This window comes from Ambystoma mexicanum, chromosome 6p (genome assembly GCF_040938575.1).
Source record: "Ambystoma mexicanum isolate Mex_15411 chromosome 6p, UKY_AmexF1_1, whole genome shotgun sequence".
In the NCBI taxonomy this organism is placed as follows: domain Eukaryota; kingdom Metazoa; phylum Chordata; class Amphibia; order Caudata; family Ambystomatidae; genus Ambystoma; species Ambystoma mexicanum.
The window spans coordinates 288,859,645-288,872,237 of NC_090935.1; positions in this window are offsets into that span (position 1 = coordinate 288,859,645).

Below are 12,593 nucleotides of genomic sequence, written 5' to 3' on the forward strand. Positions count from 1 at the left end.
CTAATGCATGGATAGAGACCAACAATTGGAAGGAAGGAGAACTCTACACATACCATAACATGGATAGTGGAGGCAGATTAGAAGTGTAGAGAAGGAACAAAGTACCCCCACCTCAACCATCTCACCCACAGCACCTGTATGTTGGATGCCGGAGTGTGAAACACGTGCAGTACCAGTGAAAACAGTGATATCAAGGAGAATCTGTAGGCAAGGTTCGCATTGAGAAAACCATACCTGCATACAAGACAATACGATGGTCGTCTGAATGAAATTCCGGAAGAAACAGGATGGTTGAATGATGAAGATGAATGGTGACGCCATCACCACCACTGTCATACAGAGCATGGCTGACGTATAAGGGAAGAGATACAGAAACTCGAGAATGTTTTACGATTCTAAAAAGCATCAAGAAAGTATCAAGATAAATGACATCTTGTGATCAAGATGAAGAAGCTTATGCTGCAGATATAACGAAGAGATCAAGCTATTTTATTATTATATATTATTATATATTTAAAAGGCGAGCCAAATAGTGAATAGATTGTGGCAGATGCCAACAGATGCCAACATGAACACATACATATATATATATATATTGAAGTCATTAGAATATGGAAGTTTCCACTACGTACAATAGCAGTACTGAGATAAAGAAGGAAGTCTGTTTTTTCCAGTTCCTAAGTGTGGCGCAGTTAGAAAGCAAGTGAATCAACAAGGGTGAAACTCAGAAAGGCGAGATTGGATGAGCCAAGGCCATATCAGTCTGGGGTGAGCGACATTGGATACACATTGTGTGAAAGAACAAAGCTCCTGTTCAGAAGGCATGGACAAAAACAAGAAGATGTCAGAGGTCTATTAAAGAATAGTGTTTTAATACACTGAAAGCTCAAATTTGTGGTCTCTAGTCATGTGGGGAGGAGAAGTTGGACGAACATTTGGTCACACCTACTCACGAGGGCAAAGTGTGCCTTCACTCCCCTGAATTCCCAGGAGAAAAGAACAAGTTCAAGGAAGAGTTCAAAGACCTAATTGACGGTGGACCACTGAGGTGATGATAGATGAATATGCTAATTGCTGGGAAGCTATGGTTAAGAGGAGCTCATCTGCCCCTGGACTTTCAGCCTGCGTACCACCAACGTAGGTTGGGAGAGTAGTGATGGAGGTTGGAAAGTAACCAATGATAGTGGACCGCATGGTCAAGGGTCCTATAGTTGTTTAGCCAATTAGACGTCATATATTTAGTGACATTCATAGTGACATATTTTAAGGGGAGCGCCTAGTTGCCCCACCTGATGTTAAAAACAAATCATTTTCTTCCACTGCCCTAAACGAGTATGGATCGTATACCTAGATGATCCTTGTAGAACCTATCACACTCACCATTAGGTTTTGTTTGCCACAAAGGATGACATTAGTGATACAGAGGTTAAACCTCATCAATGATGAATATTTACTATAAGAATGTAATTTTTTATAAAATGCTTTCAGGAGTCGTGAGAGAGATCATGATGAGGGATGTCTGTGGAAATCCATTGTACTCTCTGTTTTAGATCATTGATATTAAAACAGTATCTTTTGCCAACTACCTGAGTTGCTTCTATTATTGATGTTTGAGTAAACTCTGCATCCACCGCCCATCAGGTATTGCTAACCCATTTTAAAAAGCTGAGAAGGAAACTCAGTTCAGAAGCTACCAGGAAGATATCTTATCCAGACAGACTGAGATTAGAAGTGGGATATGGTTTTCAAATAGTGTTGCCATTAGATATCAAAGGAACAAATGCATGTGGTGTGAGATTAAGAATATGCTCACTATTAACACAGTGAAAGCATGAATAAGGCTTTTATGAATATCATACCATGAGAAGGCAATCGCTCAGAAGGGCTGACAATTTTGAAAGGTTTAGGGACTGGCAATATTGAGAGGTCCGGCAATACAAAATTAAATGAGAGGCCCAGGATCACACATTGGTTAAGGGGTGAAGGGGTGAAGCTGGGATTTGTGCCAACTCTGCAATTTCTGCCTTTGAACACTTTCTTTTCCAGTTCTTTCCATGAACTAAAACAATTGCATTTTATTAAAAAAACAGACTTGGAAAATATACAAATCACCTTACCAAACATGACCAATTTTAAACAAAATATTATAGAAGGGTGTTATGCAAAAGGGGAATGATTCTATCTTCATTCTCCTCTCCATCATCAAAAGAAGTATATAAGAACCAGCATACCAATCGATGTGATTTAACAAATATAATCTGGGTTTGAATTTTGTATGACTTTTACCAAAAAGCAAACCGTTTTTTTGTGTCAAACAAGCTGACCTGAAAATATGCTTGACTGAGGCCTGCAACATATGGTCCACTCTCTTCTGTCTACCAACCCTTCCACCTAAATGTCCTACATAATAAGTAAGATCAAGTAATGGGCTAAATGATAACAGCAGCATGCAAGAAGGCAAACCTCACAGAAGACAGCACAGTAATGTAAGATATATTAGTTGATTTGACCAGGATCACTGTATCATCTGCTGGCAAATCCAGGATACAAACATGAACGCTGTCGTTCCATAGTCTTGAATTTGGATATGTATTCACCTCTTGCACTAACAGTTTATGCCATTGTTGGAGGCGATTGCCTAGTTTTACAACATCCCATCTGAAAAAATCAATTTCTAGACCTTCACCATGCAGATTATATGTTAGTTTTTATAGCAACCCCAATCTGGTACAGGTACATTGCTGATGATAGCAGATGTTGTTCTGCAAAACCAAGTACATATGCAGGCAGGTTTATAAACTTCAGACATAGGAAAGGCTCAGCCAGCCTTGCTGGAATGTGATATTTTAGTTTTGCTTATGAACAAATCTCTGTAATGGGTGCTCCACACACTGAGCTAACTTCTGAACCATTGTGACAATCAATTTATCAATATGCATTACACCATTGCCTATTGCACATGATCAACATAAGTCCCACAGGAAGGAAATAATGCTACAGAGTTGTGCCATAAGGAACACACAAGCTATGTATACCACAGTGAACACAGAAAGCAATACATGATGTGATCAATGCAGAATGCACTTGCCAAAACAGAAAGGCAATGGGTTTAGAGCCTCAGCAGCACCTCATAAAATATCCTGACGTGTGCTATTTAAGACTGGTGAACAATGGAATTTTACTTCTTCAGATCAGCTAGCCTTGTGGGGCCCTCTCCAAGGTGGGGGCCCTAGGCAAGTGCCCCTTTTGCCCTCCCATAAAAACGTCTCTGATCAGGAGGGGCATAATCGCAGTCTACGCATCCCCATGGCATGCGTGGCAGTTAATGGGGATTACTCCCGCTGGATCACCCTAAGTAGGGATACAAGACAGGGTTTCCCCTTTCTCTGACCCTATTTGTGCTCGAGTAGAAGGACTCATGGTTGGTTAGGTGGATTACAAGATTGCATTATGTGCAGACGATTTGCTTTTGCACACAAGGAATCCCCTGACCTCCATACCCAGAGTAATCCGCTTGATTGAGCAGTATGGAGACCTCTCCGGCTTTAAGATTAACATGGCTAAATGGGTCCTTTTCCCTCTGAGTAGGGACAGAGACAGAGACATAAATATCTTCGGCCCACTGGGGTTACTGGTTCACATGGGCACACTGGGATACTTTGGGATTAACCTCACGATAGACATGGGAGACCAATTTGTTGCCAACTTCCCCTCATTCCTGACTGGCTTTCGGGCTGATCTGGTAAGACGGGAAAAACTGACCATATCATGGCTCGGACCCTACAATGCCCTGAAGATGGTGTTGGAAAATCTCCACCTGTCCCCCGCCACAGTGGGGGAATGGCTATGGGTACCAAGAGGTAAGCTCCACCGAAAAATTAGGGACCACCCAATTCTGGGATCTATATGGGAGATATGGTGACGGGGCTCAGAAATGCAAGGAGTAATGAAATGGCCGTCTCCCCTGAGTCCCCTGGTTGCCCGGTGATCAGGACGTGATCCCGAACCCTGAAAGATTTCAAGCATGGTTCGAGGAGGGTCTTGAAAGGGTCAGCCAACTATGGAGGGATGTTACTATTACAGATCTGGAGTGGGAGCTGGGCATAGGTACTCTTTCGGTCTTTTCATTCCTTCAGTTAAAAGGAGTGTTCACCGGTGGAATGGAGGGATGGGATACAGAGAGACCTTGCTCCCTTTAAGATGCTCTTGGATAAAAGAACAGAAAGGAAGGGCCTGATTTCAGCTATGTACGGTGAACTGGTGGTTGCATGGAACGAGTCCATGGAGAAGTTGAAACGGAGATGGGAAAGTGACATTGAGAGGGAAAAAGACCCAGTGCTTTGGTTGAGACTGTGTAAAAGGGCCTCTCAGACATCGATCTCAAGCCTATACAAATTGCATGCCATCAAGCTCCTCCATAGGTGGCAACATGACTCTGTCCAGCTCTCAAAGGGGTTTCAGACTGCGAGCCCCGCCTGCTGTTGCTTATTTTGGGACAGAGCTGACTACTGGCATATGTGGTGGGGATGCCCTCGAATAAAGGTGTTTTGGGACGAAGTTCTGGGATGGATCATGGAACTAGAGGGATCCACCGCACCAAAATGACCTTTTTGATCTTGTTTGGGATGGAAGAAGCCGAGGGAGAACTAAGCAGGTTGACATGGTTGGCAGCACCCCTGCTGCTCGCAGCACAGGCCTGCCTAGTGATGAAATGACAATGTGCCCGAACTCCATGTAAGAGGTACTGGATCAATATGGCCCTGAATATATACATCATGGAAAGAATAACTGCAGGCCTCGATGGGAGGGCAGTGCCACATGAGAAAATCTGGGGTGAATTTATGAAAAAATACCTTAAAAAATGAAAGAAGGGGATGCTAAGCACAAAGGTGACTTGTAAAACGGACAGTACTGTGTTGACCAGGATGTAAACGGGGTGAGCTTCCCCTCAGGGGACTATCCCCATCCAGACATTATCGCATGAAGGGGAAAAACTCTCAGCAGGAGGCCAAGGACATAAGTGGAATGCATGTTTTAATATCCACTATCTAGAGACAACCAAAGGATCTTTATCGTGGTCTCACTCAATTAAAGAAGACACTGTTATCGGGAGAGAAAAGTTTAGGAACGGGGGGTGAAGTACTGACATAGCAATGGAGGGACGTGGGTGGGAGCAGGAGAAAAGTTTCTGTACTGTTGATTGGTTGCCCTGCCTGTAAGGTTCATTGTTTTTGATGTATGTAAACTTAAAATAAAATAAAATATATTAAAAAACATATATTCCTAGCTGTGACAGTTGGCCTGGTGTTCTGAAATGGCCCATCCCCAAAAGCATGTAGGGTGGAATCTCCCACCACAATCCAGTTGTGGCATTTCAAACACATTACCTGCAGATCGGGTGCAGGCAGGATGGTATGAGGTTAGGTGGTGGTGGATGGAACAGAGGAAGCAACAGAAGTGGAAGGCAGTGGCACAGAGGTGGTTTTGGCCAGCAGATACCGGCGGACAGATTGTGGACCATGGGCCCTGACCTTATGATGTAAATGAGCCTTTCTCTAGGGTTCCCAATGGGATCCCAATGGACAAAGGCGAGGTGCTGAATCAAAGTGGAAGTTCCCAAACTTTGCGATGGTTTATTGGAAGGTCCCCTCTGCAACGCCTTCCCACAGAAAACACACTGAACTTCCTCAAACGCCTTCTTACTTTGATGCGCCTTTACACAAAATTATACTGCCAGCGATCAGTTTTTTGGGCACACTGATTATTCCGCATAGGTAAGGCAGTAGACACCCACACCACCTCTTCATCACTTCTGATCCCAGACATACTTAACCGTGGAACCGGGGAGAAAAAAAAGAAAATTGTAAAAGAAAAAGAAAAACAAAAAGGACTCTTTAAATGGAAACGTTAAAAAACACAAACTAGAAATGACAGGACAAAAGTATAGGAACAAGGGGTGGTAATAAAGGAATGGAAACATGTGGATACTGCTCTTTAAACGTTCCTGGAGGCTCCCAAGCAAGTTCACCCACCAAGAGACAAAAAGCAATGAGAAATAAATGTGAGGTGTCTGTGTTTGAAAAGCCGCGACTACACCAACAAGCCAATCAGAGCGCGACTTCCATACCTTTTGCTAAACCCAGGAGCAATGACGTGTTCATGCCTTCCACGCTGACCATTCGGATTACGCGTACTGTATAGCCGTATCAACAGGACTAGCCAATCAGGTGGCGTGGTACATTAACGTGGCTATGTGCATTTGCGGCTTGTGCAGCAGACCATTCATATTGCATGCACTATTTAGTTGCATCAACAGGACTAGCAACTGGGCAGCGCATTCACGCGGCTACGCCCAGATGCAATGACTAACCACACATACACCATAGGCCAATCGGTTTGCATGCTGCGCTTATGCACCTACACGTGACACATAGCTGCATGTACAAGATCAGCCAATTGGGGGATGCAGTGCATTAATGCCACTGTGCCCAGGCTAGTGACTTACCTGCATGTATGCCATTGGCTAATCGGATTGCACTCTGGACTTACGCGCCTACACATGACACATAGCCATGTGTACAAGATCAGCCAATTGCATTATGCAGTGCGTTAACACGGCTATGTCCAGACACAATTACCTACCCATGTATACGTCATTGGCCAATCAGATTGTACGCTGCAGTAACGCAGTGAAACATTACTTATAGCCACGTCTACAGATTCTGATATGTAACAGCTGATGCTGTAGGCGGAGTTACACGTGGCACGCTTTAGTATTGACGTAATACAAACCACAATGCTTGATTGGTTGGTTGGTAGGCTTAGCTGTGGTTATTCACCACACCCAAAGACAAATCCTTTACTTGTCCTCATTGCTTTTTCTTCTGACTACTAAGCAGGTTACCTGTAAAGCCTCCTTTGGCTATTTACCTCTTTCCATTTACCTCTTTCCTTTGTCCAGTCATTTGATCTGTTTGTCAATTCATTATTTTAGTTAGTTATTTTCTTTTTTTAAAATATTGTTATTGTTAGTGGAATAGTACTTTTTGTCATGTCTTTTTTATTGTATTACCTTTTTAGCCCAGATCAGACATTGCACAATATGTCTGCCCTACAGCAGAAGCAGTGATGAGGTCATTTGGGGTCTGAATGCAACCCCCCTGCAAAACATTGTGCGCCATGAAAACAACTTCAGACAGTTGGCGCTATTTTCTGATGGAGTAGCACCATTCACAAAAAGAAATTGAAAAGGTGCAATGCAAATTCTGCAAAAAACATCTACATCGTGGACCATCTAATGTGCTATTGTAGAGCTTGGGGACATTGGTCCTAATACAGCACTTAGTCTGCGTCCACTAGGACGACGACATCCATGATGACTATCGCAAGGCCCAGGAGCAACACAAAATAAAAGCATGTGGTCCGAATTCTGTACAGTGTTGAACAGCTGCCATGGTGTCAATCAGATCTGAAGGACTGAAATGTTTTGTGCTGTCGATGTCTCTGTTGGGAGATACCACCCTAGATGGCTGGGCATGGGCCATTTCAGAACACCAGGCCCACTGCCACTAGTACTATACATATATTTTTAAGTGCCAATTCCCCCTTTTGTAAAAATTCCAAACCCCAAAATATCTCAAAAAACTCTGTCCGTCTCCCCCAAAAACGTCCCTTTTTATAAAAATAGACAAAATAAAATAGAAACTGCTATAATAGATCACCACATCTTAGGTGATCTATTTTATGCATCTTATGTTGATGACGAGTGAGGGTAGAGTGAATGGCTGGGGGTAGAGGAGGTGCCGGTAAGGTTAGTGGGATAGAAAGGATGGGAGTAGGCTAGGTGTGGTTAGAGAGGGTGGGGGTACAGTGGGTGGAGGAAAAGAGGGTTGGGGTAGGGCGGATCGGTGGGAGCAGAAAGGGTTGGGGTAGGGTGATTCTGTGCAGGTACACAGGGTGGAGTAGGATGGGGGAGTACAGAGGCTGGGAGTACGGTGGGTCGGGAACTGAGGGTAGGGTGGGGCAGGTAGTTTTGAGCATAGAAGATGATCGGTAGGATGGGTTTGATATAAAGGGTGGGGGTACCATGGACAGGGCTAGAATATATGGGTAGAGAGGTAGAGAGGAAGCAGTAGGCAAGGTGGTGTAGGATGAGTGTTTAAAGGTACACAGGGCGGAGTAGGGTGGGTGGGAGTCAAAAGGCTGAAAGTATGGTGGTTGGGGGAACTGAGAGTAGGGTAGGGGGGGTGAAGGTAGAAGGGAGTGGGTAGGAGGGGTTGGATAGAAAGAGTGGGGGTATGGTGGACAGGGGTACAGCGATATGCAGTAATTATATGGAATACAAAACAACTAATGAAAAAATAACATGAAAAAACAACTAATACCAAAATAACTAATTCTGAGAAAAAACTAAAAATGTGGTTGTGAGAGGAAATAGTGGTTTGAGGGTGGGGAAAAAGTATTATAAAAATGGGGGTTTTAAGAGGTGTATACCAAAAAACTATGAAAAAGAAATGAGTTATATTTTGAATTAGTTGTTTTTTATTCATTATTTTTTCAAGAGTTATTATTTCATTAGTTATAAATACATGTAACCGGTACAGCAGGTGGTGGTATGGTGCGTGGGCAAGGAAAGAGGGGTGAGGGAGGTTGAGGGAGGGTGGGTTAATGAGCAGAGCATGTGTTGGGGTAGGTAAGTGGATTTAGAGAAGATGGGATTGACAGCGTGGGGTAGGGCAGATGGGTGGGAGTAGAGAAGGTTGGGGTACAGTGATTAATTGCAGGTGCACATAGTGGAGTAGGATGGGGGAGTACAGAGGCTGGGAGTATGGTGGGTGGGGAACCGGGAGTACGGAAGGGTGGAGAGTTTTGATGTTGGAAGAGGAGCGGTAGCATACGTTTGATATAAAGGATGGGGGTACCAGGGGCAGGAGTAGGATATGTGGGTCGAGCGGTATAGAGGATGGGGTAGGCAAGGTGGGGTAGGGTGGATGGGGGTGTTAGGGAGAATTCTCCAAAATGGCTGATTTCCCTTGCCTGCTGAGTCACTCTGCAGTTTTGCTGGATTTCTAGGATTTACTTTTTTCATCTGGTAAGAGTGTGAGCCTTTTTTCCCACTCTTATATGTGTTTTGCTGTGTGTATTTAACATTTTCTGTGTTCAGAGACTGTGGAGCCTCAACTACTCCAGAAGCATCATCTTTTTACTGTGTGTTACACAGCACCTTCAGTGCAGTGACACAGGGTTGTCTTTTCGACTTCCCAGCTCAGACTCCATTTTCTGGGACTGATTACTGTCTCCCAGAACATGTAAAGTTACCATTAAGTTTAATAGTCTCTTTAAAAACCACATACCCAGTACAAACTATTTTACATAGAGTACTGGAAAGGGTTAATACTTATCCCTTTTTGGCTGTTTCTCTTAGAGCATTGTTTCGCTCCCTTTTCATCAAGACTAGGCTGGTGGCAGTGGTAACTACCCTATTTTTCCTACCACAGTTATCTTAAATAACCTTGGTATTGTTCTAGACTATCTTGGTAGCCTCGAACTTAAATCCGCTGGACCATATTTGTTTTAATTTGGTTCTGGCTGGGTTTATTCGCCATTTCTTTTTGAAAATGTCTTTCTCTGTTTTTCTCTGTGCGCCAAACCAGGTTTGGTTCCTTTGTTCACCATCCTTTTACAGGCTTCTGCACAGAAGCCCTCCTTAGGCACCTGAAAGTCTGGGTAGGCAGGATGTGAGGGAGGGGTGTTAGGACCCCTGCCATGGGTTCCCTTGGTAACCCAAGTTGCACTCCTGTTTGATTGGCTAGGTGACTGTACCGGCGGGACAGCAACCATGCTGTGTAATTGACAGCCAGGCTGTGTGAATGGGGGAAAACTGCAAAAAAAGCAGGTCTCTGGGGCTGGAAAGGCAGAGTCGCCACTGGAACGAGAGAACCGAACGGCAGCTGACAGAAGAGGACCCCTACCATGACTGAACCGCCCGGTGAAGCTCTCCTGCAGGTCCAAATCTTCAGACTCCAACGACAGAGATGATCTTCCAAGAATCTTCTTCCCTTGAGCTGGTGGGACCAACCAGTTCACCCAAACTGCAAGCCAGGTCTCCCTCTTCTGGTCGAATTTGCTGTACAGAGCGACAGTGAACCAGATAGCCAGGAAGGTCGGGCCCTGCTTGGGTTTTAAGGAGCGCACCTTTTATTTGCTGATTCGCTCTGCTGCTGGTTTCTTCCCTGGGCAGTGCAGGACCCTCCAGTCTTCTTACTTCATGTCAGTCTGACAGTCACTTCAGGAACCGTGAGCCTGCAGGACCTGCCAGGAACATCTGCAGCAGCTACAGCTTCTTCTCCATTTAAAGGTACTGTACCAATACGGTTGTTCATTTCGTTCAGCCGTGGTGAAGGTGTGTGAAACCTTTCGCCAATCCAATGACTTGTCCTTCACTTCTCTTTAAAGTAACTTTTCTGCTGACCAACTTCGTCCGGAACTCTTGGCAAAGACTTAACCGTGAACTACCCTGAACTGTGTGATCTTGAGCAAAAGACTTTTGTCCTATTGACTTTGAAAATAAGCCTTTCTGATTTGATTCTATAACTGTAGTTCCTCTTTATAGATTGCTCTTCTTACTTGCCTGTTGGTACTGCTCAATTGTTACCTAGCTTTGTCTTTCCCTCCCTTTTTAAATTATTGGAGTGCCATTTTGCTCTTACTTCATTTTGAGCTTAACTTGTCCAAAATCTATTGGGAGTGGTGTGGTGTATTAAGAGTGTGATTTCTCAACTACTTTACTTTAGTGAAATGTCTTACAACTGATGTGTAAATTAATGTATATTCTTTTACTCAGAAACCTTGAGTCAGTGTTTGTTTGAATCATAGTAATTGCTGTTCTTTGTGTAACTATTTCATACTGCTCACCTGCTCTTGAGATAAGTCTGGCTGCTCAGCCATCGCTACCACTTTACTGTGCAGTACAGGCTTGTACCAAAGGCGAATTTGTACTGTCACTTGTAGTCTTAATTGTGTGTGGTGTTCCCAAAGGGTACTGCATATAATTCTGCGTAACACTGGTGTACAGCGGTGGAATCAAGAATAGTAATTACACTTAGAGTGCTGCTATTACCTTGGATCAACAAACCACAAGGCTAAACAACACTAAAAAGCAATATTAATCATGTCTAATATGGAAAGCTAGAGTCAGGAGACCCTCCTTAGTTACACTGTGGTCATTAAAAAATCTGTGTAGAGAAAGGAATCTCTCTGTTAAAGGCAAACAGTCTGAATTGATTGAAAGGTCGCTGAAGAAACAAAGTCTGGAGGGTGGGTCTGAAATACCTAACCCCTCAGAAAATGTGGAAAATTATGAGGATGATAATGTGTCTATTATTGATTAGTCAAGTGAAACAAGTGTGCCCCAAAATGTAGGCCTCAATGCTCCTTTACCTGCTCAGCCACCTCAACTTTTGTCCAGTGGGACCCCACCAGGTTCTACACTCAGTCCTGAATTCATTGCTCTAGAAAAGATGAGGCTTGAATTGGAATTCAAACGTTTAAATGCTCATACTGAACAAAAGCATCAATAACTTAAGCCCAGAGAAATGGAGTTGAATCATGAACTAGAAATGAAAAGATTGTCTCTTGAAAATTCTTCTCTCCCAGAGTCTTCTATGTCTTCCAGCCCTAAGAGACCCCATATGCCTAAAGAAATTGTGGGTATGTATGAGGTTAAGCTTGATATTTTAGATTGGTTGGCAATGTTTGAATATAACCATGGGATTCAAGGTCTTACAGGAAATCAGTTGTTTCCCTGGCTCTTCTCTAGGCTACCCACTGTTGCATCTGATGTTGTGATGGAGTTGGGGGAATCCAAGTGATTTGGCCGCGGTTGAATTTACCGCGGACAAATCGTTCGCATGAGAAAGGTGCAAAGTACCAAAAGTTTGAACCTTTCTTATGCGAACACACATACAAACTCACACCCATACACACAACATACACGAAACACCCCTCCCACCCACACCCTCAACACACCCCCACCCACACCCCCAACATAAACAAACCCCACTTACCTTCATCTTCACGCTGGTTCCTTCGTCGCCAGTTCCCTTTCACTTCTGTGATCAGGAACCAGCGCTGCAGGGTCCTTTTCTTTATTATTTTTTATTTTAACAAAAGGCTGCGGGGGTGTCCCCCGCAGCCCCCGCTCACTATAACATAAAGTAGAGTGAGCGGGCTGAAGCGGGGGACATCCCCGCAGCCCCTGTTTCTTTTTTTTTTTAAATGGAAGGCTACAGGGGTGTCCCCCGTAAATCCTGCTCACTATACCATAAAGTATAGTGGGTGGGGCGAAGCAGGGGACACCCCCGCAGCCCGCGTTTCTTTTATTTTAAACAGATGGCTGCGGGGCTGTCTGTCACAACCCCCGCTCACTATACCATAAAGTATAGTGAGCGGGGCAAGTGGGGACACCCCCAAAGCACCCGTTTTTTTTTTTTTTTAAACGGAAGGCTGCAGGGGTGTCCTCCGCAAACCCCACTTACTATACCATAAAGTATAGTGAGCAGGGCGATGTGGAGGATGCCCACGCAGCCCTCGTT